A 10,665-nucleotide genomic window follows, 5' to 3' on the forward strand; every position below is an offset into this window, starting at 1 on the left:
AGCCCTCATAAATTTTGAGCCATTAATGCAGTGGTGTGGGAATTAGCAAATCTGTACTCTTTTAGAGAACTGAGAATTTAGTACTATAAAGTGACTTTTTTTGGTGAAAAATGGTCTCTTAGTTAGTGTCTTCTATCTACGGAATATAGAAACAGTATTAAAGATGACTATTGAAAGTAAACCAAGTTCATGCTTTACCTGAAACTGTGGTTTTAGTTGCATCTTCGGAACATCTGTTTGTCATATCCATAGATACTGAATCTTTAAGTGGATTTATGGTTTTCCCCCAGAGACTGCTTTTTGGTCATCTTAATTACAATTTTTTAAAATATGAAGTGTATACTGAAGATTATTACTCCATGAACTAAGATCCATTTGAAGAAGAGAAAGTATTCGCAACCAATACATTTGTGCCTGTTCTCTCTTGCTATTCAGAATAACTTTGGTAGAGCTAGATTTCTAGTAAAGAAGCAACAACAACATTTGCAGTTGAAACAGATTTTATTTGGGTACCTTTGGGGGTTCCAGTTTTCTGGATAATGCCACGATAGAATATGCCAATTTAAAATATTTTCTTCCCCGGAACTGCACAGGAAAAAAATATTAGTGCATAAGTATTAGTGCATTTTGTTTATGTTCGATAATTCTTTTTTTTTTTCTTTTCAGACCAGCCAGACCATTCAAATTACCAAAAAGGTAAGGTACCGTATAAGCACTTACAAATCTTGTGCATGTTCTCTCATGTGTTAAGAAAACCATGTCTCATACAAAGGTGTTAGTGTATTGTAAAATTAGCTGTTGTGCATATGACTAGGTTTCCTTCTAAAAGCAGATGGAAAGAATAATACTAATTTTGGACAAATATCCCGTGTTGTCTTCTGATTCTTTTTTAATTTTATTTTCTTTACAAATTGTGTGTGTGTGTGTGTGTGTGTGTGTGTGTGTGTGTGCGCGCGTGTGCACAGCTGACCACAGTCCTGCTCCTGAGTGTACCACCAGAAACTCTCTGGTCCAACACCAATAATTATAAAACAGCTTGATTTTAAAAGCTCAGGAGAGGGCATTGCAATAATCTTTCCTACTCTTAAACAAAAATACAGCATGGTTAATGGTAGAAAGAAGAATGGCCTACCCAAAATGTTCATGCACCTGAAATATTAGATACCATTTCAAATGAACACATGTTAAAGGAATAATCCAGGTGCAGGAATTGCCCTCAGTAAATAATAGATCTGTTCAGTGAATATACTGCATATAAATCCAATCAAATACATTTCCACTGTACATGAAACAATGAAAACCTCTTAAATATACACCAACTAGACATTTTGAAAAGTTGTATATATCTTTTTGTGTACAACCAGATTGTTATGAACCCGGTTTTTCTTCTTATACACAGAGATACAGATTCACAATGGAGAACTCCTAAGCATTGTTTTATTGCTTAGTATGCAAACATGATTTCCCAGCTCATTAGAAGTGCAGCGAGGCAAGTAAAGAATCACAAATATATGGATTGGGTAGATTAGGAAAGAGGAGCACCATACCACAAAGCAGTGTAGGAAATGTTAACGTACTACAGACTAGACTGAATGCAGCAGATGTTTTGGCATAAAATAAATTTCAGGCAGCAATGAATTTTGTGGCTAGTGGGAACTTCCACTTGATTCGGACTACTGAATGGCCGAAGAAATGACTTGCTTACCAGTCTGGCCCAGTCCTCTGACTCTTCTCAGCCAGTTGCACCAATGTATTGGTGGGTTTAGTCAGCTAGTATAAGGCAGGAAACTGAGGCCTTGATTCAGGAAAGCTCTTAAACACATATTTAACTTAAAGCGTGCCATTTTTAAATTTGAGTTCTTTCTTGAATAGGGGTGGATTTAAGCAGATGCTTAATTGCTTTTCTGAATTGGGGGCAGAGGTCTGAGGCCAGTCACTTTCATCTTCAGGTCAATGCACCCACATTTTTTTAAATTCAGGTCAAATCCACGGCTTGCCTTTTAGGGGAAGAACTACAATTTAATTTTAAAGCTCCCACCTCCCACACAATGGCTACGAAATAAGAAGAAGTGGAGAGACCAGCTTTTCCTTTTGAATAACAACTCAGGATCTCAGTTGTTTGTGGACAAATCACTTGAAGAGATTTCTTGCTTTACACCAGTGTCATTAGTGGTGCCAAATGAAGCTCAGACAGACAAAATCTGAAAATATGAAGTTGAGAAAAGAGAATTAATTACTGTATCTCAAAAATGTGCGCTGTCTGGAAAGGGAAAGATATTTCCAGATTTGTCAGAGGCAACTTAAAATTATTGTGAATCTATTTGATACACATACTCATGCCTTTTTTTTTTTTTTTGCATTTTCAGTGAGCTGTGAAATTGTTTATATGCTCAAGGTACCAAAAAGCACATAGGCTAATTAACAAAGTGCATCAGAGTGTTGAAAACCAACAAGGATTGCAAATTATGTAGAAACAAATGTTGTTGTCACATAGTTCAAATGGATGCTTTTGCTATTCTGGCTGCAGTGATCGTTGCTGATACAAATATCCAGTGTATGACTGTGATGGGACCGACACTGGAGCAATGCTGGGCTAGGGAGGCCCCGCCCCTTAACAAGTTGAACTTGCATAGCATGTTCTCAGTCCAGGAGCAGTTTTTAAAGGACATTACTGCTAGGAGAAGGGAGAAACGAGTGCATGTGACACCAGGAAGCCAGGCTGATGCTGAGAGCTGTGTCAAGAGTAGCAACAGCTCTGTGAAGGCTACTCTAGCAGCAGGGACTTGGATTCATCCCTTTCTTTGGGAGTTGAAAGCTCTACGAGAGATTAACTAACGGAACAGGACACTAAGAGACTGAGGAAAGTCTGCCTAGCCTATGATTATGCCCCAAACTAAGGAACTCCAGATGTTAGGAAGTGACCTCAGAGAACACCTAATTTGGGGTAGTTCAGTAACTGGGCTGGATACTTGGATAACCTCTAGGGCCCTGGTTCGGGACCCGGTGAAGTAGGTGGGTCCGGGTCCCCTACTTAGCACCCTTTCTCCTGCTCCTCTGTATTGACTGGACTCTGGGGGACCAATCAGAGTACAAGGGGGTGATTGAGACCACAACTGAGGCCCCCTCTGGGATGACTAGGCCAGCAGAAACCATAAGGCCAAGAGCTATCCACTAGGCTTGCTGGTCATCAGATCTTCCCACTACAGTGACACGAAAAAATAGGACAATTTACAAGAGTAAAGACCTGGTAATGTTTCCTATATAAGGTTTATTAAAGTCTTTAAACAGGTCATGTAGGCCACAACTTTCTTTAGTGTTCTTGAGTGAAGAGTTCTGCTCAACTGAGATGAGCGCAAGCTGCTCAGCAGAGGATGGAATCACACACACAACAGGGTAAAGGAATCATTCTTGCAGTAGCAACATACTGGTGAAAAATAACTTTCAAGTCTTCAGAGCTCTCGACAAACATTTAACTAGTCAATGTAGAATCTGGTGTATATAGAAATATTGAATCCTGTAAATAGAAAAATGTTATTAAGTCATCTACTCCCTCTCCCTTAAACTTTTATTTAATAATAAATTGCACTTCAAACAGATTTAGAAACTTTCACTAATTAAGGTTGAGAATCCCTGTGTGAGATTGGTAAATATTATTCCACATTTATCTATGGAGAAACTGAAGCAAAGCCACACTAGCACTTGAATCTTCCCAAGTCTGTGCTGAACCCTGCAGAACATACCCCTTTCTCATTGCTGAAGTGAAGATTTTTCAGGTTGAGGCACACTGCAGAGGACTCCCAGGGCAGTCAGTAACAGCATTGTTGGTTTTATTATAGAGAAATGGTAAACTGCTGCCAGAGTGACTGTCCTGTTGCCTTGGGATAAAAAGGGGAATTCGATGTTGTTTTAGCAATAGAACAGAAAATCTCTGGACAGAGGGTAACTGGGTCCAGGTAAGAACATACAGATGTTGTGCTGATCTGATTTTTCAAAACAACAACAGTCTCTCGGGGTAGTGAAAGTAGGTGTAGAGAGAGCTGTAATATAAACTAACCTTTATTTTAGTCTGCATGGAGATTGAGGAGGAAGTAGAATATAAATTGTCCTGATTTAATATTTACATGTGTACAACTACTATCAATATGCTATGATTCATACTGTGACGAACTGGGACTGTTCTTACTGTGGTGTGTGAATGCTGACAGGGGAGTGTGGCTAGGATAATCTGCATTGGGGGATGGGAGTCTGCCCGAAGGCGAATACCTGAGCGTGTAACATGAGAACCCAGGAAGGGGTTGGAGGCCAGGTGTCACCTTGGCCCGGGAAACTGAACAAAGGCTGTGGGAGGGGTCGCTGAAGGCAGAGTGTTGGAAGCGGGCTGGAGAGATGGCTGGGAGGCAGAGATGGCTCTGACCCCCCAAAGGGGGGGGGCTGGGATGCCCTGGGACCCCAAGCTGGACCTAACTGAGGGGGGCCCTGTTGTCTGTGCCTGCAAGACCTGTCTTGGACTGTATTCCTGTCATCCAAATAAACCTTCTGCTTTACTGGCTGGCTGAGAGTCATGGTGAATCGCAGGAAGCCGGGGGTGCAGGGCCCTGAGTTCCCCAATACTCCGTGACACATACTCAAATGTTTTTTCAAAATGCATCACAAACCTCACCGGACTTTGTCCCCTCTGTTCTGAAGATTAGACAGCATAACCTTTCTGTAAAGCTGTCCTTGGAACTCCAGGACCTTGATTTCAATGACTGATGTAAGACTAATTATAGTGAACTTCGTACTTCTGGGTTTCATTTTTTTGCTTTTTTTTTATTGCACACTTTTTGTCAATGTAACAAGAACCTCTTATTGAGATAAATATTTAATTATGTATGTGAAAGCTTCTTTGCTCTAAGAATTTATTAGCAAGATATGATATATACTGAAATCTGAGTATGTGTGTGGGTATTGCAGTTTATTTTCATCCTTGAACTTGCAGCAAATTCTGTGGACTATCATAATAGGCTCGGAATAACTTTTTTTAAATTGTAGATTTAAGTTAGAAAGCAAATGGTTCTTCTGGCTTATGCAAATCACTTATTTTCTTGTGTAGTACAGATCAGGGAAAACCATTCTGACCAAACCAGAACTATAAAGTTGAGGAAGGAGTATAAAAATCAATAATGCATACTTGGTCTTATGATGCAATTTGACTTAAAATGATGTTAATTGTGCTTTATCCATAGTTGCCAGAATAGATTGAGTAAAAGTAGCAATTATCATTACCTGACCTGTGAACCAAAGAAATCTATTTTTGAATAAGTCAGAAATAATAATCTTAGAGGCAGCAGCAGCACACACAAAAATGCTAAACTGAAATCTATATTTTTATAACAATCTTAAAGAAATACCAATGGACTGGTGAGAGAGACTTTTTTTTTAACAAGAACCCAAATGAAGTTTCAAGAGGAGAGGGAATTGCTGGAGATGAACATCATCTTTTTTTGGTCTGTTTCTCACTTCAATTTAAAAAAAAAATGAAAATGAGATTAAACTGGATCTCACATAGATACCCGGCAAAGGTCTGAAGCCTCCATTTAGGTGTAATAAAAAAATAGACCCATGCTTTAGATGGGTCTTATTCAGTAAGGAGAGAGGTGTGAAATAATTCTGTTCTTGTCTTCTTTTGTTTTCAAATTCCTCTTTCCTTGCTAAAATATTTTTTTTTCTTTCCTTATAGTTATGCAGCCCTGATAGCTGACTGGCCAGTGGTGGTTCTAGGCATGTGTACTGTGTTAATAGTGGTGTGTGCGTTGGTTGGCATATTAGTTCCAGATCTTCCAGACTTCTCTGATCCTTTGCTAGTAAGTTAGCATCTGTTTCCTGTACTGTCAGATAATTTTCTCTGCTGTACTGTTTCCCCCAACAATAATGGTAAACAGGTAAAAATGTAAGTAGAGTTTAGAGAACTTGTTACATTGCTTTCCAATACAGATGTGCCCAAACCAAAACCCCAAATCTGAGCACATCTGAGCTTTTAGGACATTTGGGTATGAACTTTGCAGTCCAGACCCAGCTATATTTTCACAAGGGCTGAGGAGCTGCTGAATTTTTCAGATTTTGTTGGTAGAAATGACAGTTTTCTGTCAACATAAATCTATTTGGGTTGTTCTGAATATATTTTAAGAGAGAAGTTCTTGTATTAGCAAGGCTAACAGATGTAGTGAGACTTATCTAATAAATCCTATGGAAGAGAATAGTAGATCGTAGAGTTCCTGGTATTTCTTCTAATGCAAATGTCCTAGTAGATCAAGAAACCAAAAGAGTTAAGAGGGATACAAAGAGGTGGTTGCACATCAGTCTGTTTTGCACTAGATTTGAATTCCAGTACCCAGCAGACAGCTATCCAAAGCTTATACATGTTCCACAAACAAATTTCTATGCATTTAATATTGTTGTGAATTTACTCCATGCATTAGAACATAGTCACAGTAGACAGGTTCTCTGTCCTGGAGATCATAAATTCTAAATTAGGTTTCGGAGTGGGGTGCCAGGATCTATTAAAGGAAGAGGAAACCTAAGAACTTTTGAGTAATGGAGTCCTATCCGTAGTGAAGGTCTGAAAGGAATCTTTATCTGATTCTGATAAAGACTGTGGTCAGTTCTTATTTGTTCTGAACCAGCTCAACCATGTATTTAGAACTGTCATGGAAAGAGTTTTACTTGACTACCCTAAAGTACTACAAAGTTACTGTTAAATTGATACTATAATACCATTCCACTGTACAGAAAAAATGAAATTCAGTAAACTAGTATTTCTAGAAACAGCCAACAATAACTTGTCCTAATTGAAACATAACTGAATGTTGGTGCCCAGAGTCCTAGGCTGTCACCCTTAACCCCTGGACGGTTCTTCCTCTCTAAGAAGTCTCTGATTATCCTCTCTAGTTATACCTTTTCCCCCTTGTAACGGTGTGGGACTCACCCCTGCGGCGCTTCTTTCTAGTCATCCAGGGACTTAGCTCATTTCTAGCCAGAGCACCCTCTGATGGTCACCATCCTGCTCGACATTAGCCCCTGTGTCCCTCCCGGACCCTGGTGTCCTCCCCTGTCAGGGTCCTGCCCCCAACAGTAACCCACTATCTAGGGATTCCCACCCCGGGGAATCCCCACCCCCTATCCTCCACCTTGCCTCAGTGGCTACTGCCAGTCACCATCTAGCCCTGTTTCACTAGGGCCGACTGCAGTCTGTAATGGCCACTCATCATTGGCAGGGGACTTTGGACCTGCTGCCTTTCCCTACAACTCAGTACCAATCTGGGACTTGGACAAGGCCCTGCAGCCTGGGGAGTTCCCAGCCTGGAGCTTCCCAGCTCCTCTGGCCTTTCCCTAGCCCTGCTTCACTCCAGTACCCATAGCTTCCCAAACAGCTAGGTCCCTCTCCCTTCAGAGCTAGAGGAAGATTGACTGAGTGTTTGGCTCACAGCCCTTTTATAAGGGCCAGCTGTGGCCTGATGGGGGCGTGGTCCAGCTGTAGCTGCCTCCCCAATCAGCCCAGGCTTGCTGCTTTCCCCAGCCACAGCCCTCTGCAGGGTTGTTCCAACCCCTTCAGGGCTAGAGCGGGCAACCGCCCCGCTACACTCCCCTTTGAATCACCACCCTAAATAATCCTTCTCCATCCTATGTGTTGACATAGTTCAAATATCTGTTGATTGCTATCATTTCCCTTCCCCTCTCTCTGCCCCTCTCTAACCAAGTTCTGGGCCTTGGAGACATTGAATTTTCCTTGTCCTGTAGGAAGGGAATGCGTAGTCTTGTTTTATATGGTAAGTTGGTGTTATTCAATAGAATTCTCTTTGCAATACAGGAAATCTCTTGTATTGTCTGTCTCTCTTAATTTTACTCCATACATCAGTCCATCAAACACCTTGATCATTTTTATATATTCTGGATTTTGAAGACAGGAAAATGGACAAATAGGGCACCAAAATTCTTTATCTAGCCATTGATACTGTTACCTGTCAACCATGAGTTTCAGAGTACAAGCCATCAGACCTCAGTGAAGATGGGCTGTAGAAACAGAGTTACACTTCCTGCATCCGAAGAAGTGAGGTTTTAACTTACGAAAGCTTATGCCCAAATAAATCTGTTAGTCTTTAAGGTGCCACCAGACTCCTTGTTGTTTTTTTAGAGTTACAATTGTGAAGCATAGAGCGACTTGACTAGCAGTATGTTCTTTCTGCAAAACTGAATTCTGGCAATGCTATACAATTTCATGGTTTGGGAATAAAGGCAGTTTTAGCACACATACGTAATTATATTCTGAAATACTAAGAAAATTTATTGATAGGTGAAAAATTGAAAAATGTCAATATTGCCAGTTTATAGTGTTACCCATAAAAGCTAATATTGCATATTTGACATTGTTTGCTTTCACAAATTAACCACTTAATTTTTTTTATTACTATAGATAAGAGTTTGTCTCAGAAAATAGAATTGGAAGCACAAGAAGCCGAGCTTCAGCATTTAAAAAACAACAATAAATTGCTCCAGGATTCAGTCCAGGAGCTACAACTTGAAAATGGAACCCTTAAGAAGATGAACAAGGCTTTAGAAGAAGAAAAAGTAGACTTACTAGAAACAAACATAAGTTTTTCAGATAGTTTAATAAGGCATTTCATACTTAAACTTTTAAGAGCCAAAATAGTTATTTGTGTCCTTTTTAATATCTAGTCTCTATTCTAATATAACATTTGCTATAACTTCTCCATTAGTAGCATGGAAATCTCATTAAATCTGTTACCTTATAAACTTCTGGCTATCAAAGATACAGGAGGTCTTTAGCGGGACACCTGAAAACATGATAAAATATGCACGTTTTGTCTGTTCTGTGGCCCAGCTTTTCTCCTCATTTGGAACAAAGAGGTGATTCCTCTCACCTGTAAAACTGGGAGGTGGACCAGTGTTGTTGCTGAAGGCTCCAGGACTAAGCTCCATCCTTCACCTCAGGCTACCAGAAATTGTGTCCACCAGCAGAACGAGTTGGCGGTTCAGTTTCTCCCAACAACTTTGTTTTATCATGAATTTTTGTTCATTTTTCTGCTACATTGATTTCATTTCAACTTCTTGCTCCTCTTTCTCTCTCCTCAAATAAGTTCTCTGGATCCGCAAACACAGCACTTCTCAGTAACTCCCTTTGACCACTAGTGCAGTGGTAGAAAAGCACAGCAAAATCAAGCTAAGTCCAAGTAGTTCAGTGGGCAGCTTTTTAGGGGTCTTAGAGGGTAACCTACGTCTTGCTGCTACAAGCCACCAACCCTTGCTGTGTGAGGGGATGGAGCTTTGTTGGACCAGTGCACTAGTGCCCTGCATGCGCACATAAACACACCCACATAGTCTGCTCAGGAATAACACTTGGAAACTCCATATGCTCTGGGTCCCAAAAAGACAAATAGAATTGTCCCCTTTGTAAGGAAGTAATATGTGTAATTAATGAGCAGGAAGTATAAACATCAGGCTTTAAATCTTTTCTCTTGCCTTCCCATCCTTAGGATGTGTTTGCTGGGGTTTTCTCCTATATGCGGGTCTCCTGGAGTGCTCTGTATCAGACTCACTGCCCCCTCCCACCCTGGAGTATATCTGAGTGTGCAGAGACACGTGTTACTTCTGTGAAGCCCTGTCTCAGGTGGCAGGGTAATGTAAATTGTTCATCTCTGCTTTTCAACCTGGGATCCTCTTTCAACCAGGGAAGGGGGCCCAAATTTGAGGTCACAATGGAGTGGGAATTGTCCCTGTCCGTTTATCAGGTCAAGGACCCAGGCTTTACCAGGGAAAGGAGTTTGGAGTCTCCTCCCCCTCTCCATAGGCTTGCTCAGCGTTGAAGGATTAAAGAGCACTTTAGACAGTGTGTGTCCAGAACAGAGGCACATAAGAATTCCATTCCTTATGTAGCTGCACCATCAGGGGATTACAGAGGCATCAAGGAGAAATCCCTTCCCATGTTCAAAATGGCTCCTGCTTTACTGAGTAAAAACCCCCAAGTGGTACTAATTCTCTTCGGAAGGGTGTAGACAGACACCCTTTCGGGCACCTGGGGCCATCTAGCAAGCTATTCCAACAATCAGCATTTGTCTCAGTACCCCTACTTAGTTGAGAAATGCCCAGAGCAGGGTGATTAGCGTGCTACCTCACTTCTGTAAACAATCGGGGGAAGTACCCCATGTACACAACCACACAAAAAAGAAATCCCAAACCCACATGACTCTCTCATCACCGGAAGCCAGTGTCTTGAAAAAAACCTCAATAATAATAAACTATCTAGTTTCTCATGCTTTCCTCCTTTGAGATCATCATTTCTGGTTAAAACTAGATGTTAAACTAAAATGTAAGGAAAATTTGAAAGTTTGGGGAACCTAAGTGCAGCAGTAGTCCTACCAGAGAGAGACATCGCCATGCCTCCACTTATGGTGCAAAGGAAACAATACCTTACTTGCCAGGGTCTGTACTTCAAAATTAGACCGTGTTTAAACATGTCTTTTCACTCTGCCCTTAAGGTTAACCATAACTGACTGACTGTGATATTAAACATAACAGTGCAGTGTCTACACTGCATGTTGTAACATCATGTTAATGAACACATTAATTAATACCTTGTGAAACTTCCCACTGTAGACGTGCCCCTATTGT

The 10,665-nt window shown here is 40.8% G+C and overlaps 1 long non-coding RNA gene across 2 annotated transcripts; it reads left to right on the forward strand.

Moving 5' to 3' along the window:
- Positions 1–577: 577 nt before the first annotated feature.
- On the forward strand, positions 578–10,224 carry LOC135980141 (uncharacterized). Of its 2 annotated transcripts, XR_010597351.1 has the most exons (4): positions 639–696; positions 3,837–3,953; positions 5,720–5,843; positions 8,450–10,224. It is a non-coding gene; the product is annotated as an uncharacterized LOC135980141 (long non-coding RNA). The 2 variants fall into 2 exon arrangements; XR_010597352.1 differs by lacking the exon at positions 3,837–3,953 and having other exon boundaries at positions 578–696.
- Positions 10,225–10,665: the final 441 nt, after the last annotated feature.

Source organism: Chrysemys picta, unplaced genomic scaffold (assembly GCF_011386835.1).
Source record: "Chrysemys picta bellii isolate R12L10 unplaced genomic scaffold, ASM1138683v2 scaf1960, whole genome shotgun sequence".
NCBI lineage: Eukaryota > Metazoa > Chordata > Testudines > Emydidae > Chrysemys > Chrysemys picta.